Below are 2,052 nucleotides of genomic sequence, written 5' to 3' on the forward strand. Positions count from 1 at the left end.
GAAGCACACCAGGCAGGGACAAGCTCTGTGCACCCCGGGGGGGGTGTATGTACACACACTATGTTATATTTATCTCTTCACCTCCCCAAAACGCACCAACCCAAAATCTCATCCGCTCTTCGCCGGGGCTCTTGCGTTGCGTCAGTCTTTGGTGCGACGGCTGTTTTTCTCTCTGTCATCTTCTGCAAAGTGTTTCCGATCCGTCACGTGCTATCAAATTAGCAGCTATGGCAAGGGCTGGCTGCAAACAGGCGCTATGTAAACAACAAACCACAAGAAGGGGCTGGATTTGACTCGCTGGTGTCGAGAGGCTCCCTCTTGCTCGGCTTTTCTTGGGAATAGCTTTTCCCACTCGTGAGAAGAGGGCTCTGCTCCCAGCCAGCTGGTGGAGGCTGCCAGCACCCTCGCCAGGGAGGTGAGTGAGGAAGGCTGCGCCTCATCCTTGCTGGAGAAAACAGCATTTTCCCACTGGGGTGAGAAGATGATGGGTGCCAGGAGAGCGGCTCAGGACCCTCCACTCCCAGCCCGAGGAGCCCCAGACCCCAGCGCTGGCCTGGCTGAACCGGGCTGGACTTCTCCCCTAAACCTGAACATCAGTCACAGCTTCACCCTCGCCGGGGGTCATTGCTACTGGTCCTGGTGGTTGCCCGGGGATTGGGAACACTCAGATGCCACTCTCCGTCTCCCATGCCGTTAGAAGTGATTTTCCACTGGGAGGAGCTGCCATTTCTCTTTGATTCCCTTCACACATTGGAGCTCATTGCGTTTTCATTTGTGCATCGCATTCAATTCATACTTAAAATGAGTAGAAAGAGCTCCAAGTTCCCCTCCTAGTTCACTGAGCAGAACGGGACCTTGTCCAGGACTAATCCGAACCAGATGAGTGCAGTGGAGGGGAAGAGCAAGGAGAGTCAGTAATAGAGAGATGTTTGTTCTTGCTAACGGTGTTTTTAAATGAAAACATCTTGCTTTCAAGTAGAAGGGCTTGGGTTTTCAGCGTGGTCCAAGCGCCAGGTTCTACCAAGTATTGTTATTCCAGATGAACTTTCATCAAAGCAGATGAAAGCCCATCCCTGGACTTCTCTATACATTCTCTGGTATGAAATCCAAACATTAACCTTTGTATAATTCACAGCTGCAGTAACTCTGGGGATAATCCAGGACAATTTGCCATGCACAGACTGTATGTAGTATCTATGCTATATTGATTTCAATGTAATTTTAGCCAGCGCAAACAATGTGTTCACCTTTGGCCGCCTACTACACCAGTCCAGCGACGGGAGTGTCTCTGAGAACTGTAACTCCTTTTTGATGAGGCAAAGAACCAGCTCGGTGGATCTTCCCTTAAGAATCAAGTGTTTGCTGAAGGGGGACCACGCGTCCTTCGTTTCAGCGGGGTTGGCGTTGCTTGAGATAGAGCATGGACCTGGAAGACATGAAGACTTGCTCCACCTGCCCCTGGGGCGGCTCATGCTCATGGCAGCATTGGGACCACCACCTCTGATGGGACCAGCATGTCCAATGGCAGCACCGGTCACGGTCAGTCCCTCCGGCGCTAACGAAGCCCAGCCATCCCCAAGCACCGAGCGGGCCCGTCTCCCAGCTGGCCCGGCAGGCACCTCGTGCAGGAGATTTGGGGCCTGATCTGCATCCCCAGAGCAAAGCCATCATGGGCTTGCAGCAAGCGACTCGGCCAGCTCCATTCATGAATCATCTCATAATCAGGGCTCTCTGGTGACACAGTAATTATGTGTTACAGCCCGGCATCGTTATTATTCTCATATGTCCACAAGCACAGTCTGGTGCAATAGAGATGCGTCTTTCCAAGAGTTTCATCAAATGAAGGGCTAAACTCATCCGTGGTGTAACCAGGTCAACCTCCGAGCTTGCCCCAGAGCCGAGCCTGGCCCAGGCAAGCCAAGTAGTGAGTAATGGGTTGATGAAATCTCTCCAAACGTATGATTCGGGACGGGTTCGGCAATATTTCTCTCAGGAGCTTTCCTTGAGCGAGGTGATGTATTGCACTGAAGATGGACATGCATCTGCCGCATT

This window comes from Charadrius vociferus, unplaced genomic scaffold (assembly GCF_000708025.1).
Source record: "Charadrius vociferus isolate BGI_N301 unplaced genomic scaffold, ASM70802v2 scaffold249, whole genome shotgun sequence".
Taxonomy (NCBI): Eukaryota; Metazoa; Chordata; class Aves; order Charadriiformes; family Charadriidae; genus Charadrius; species Charadrius vociferus.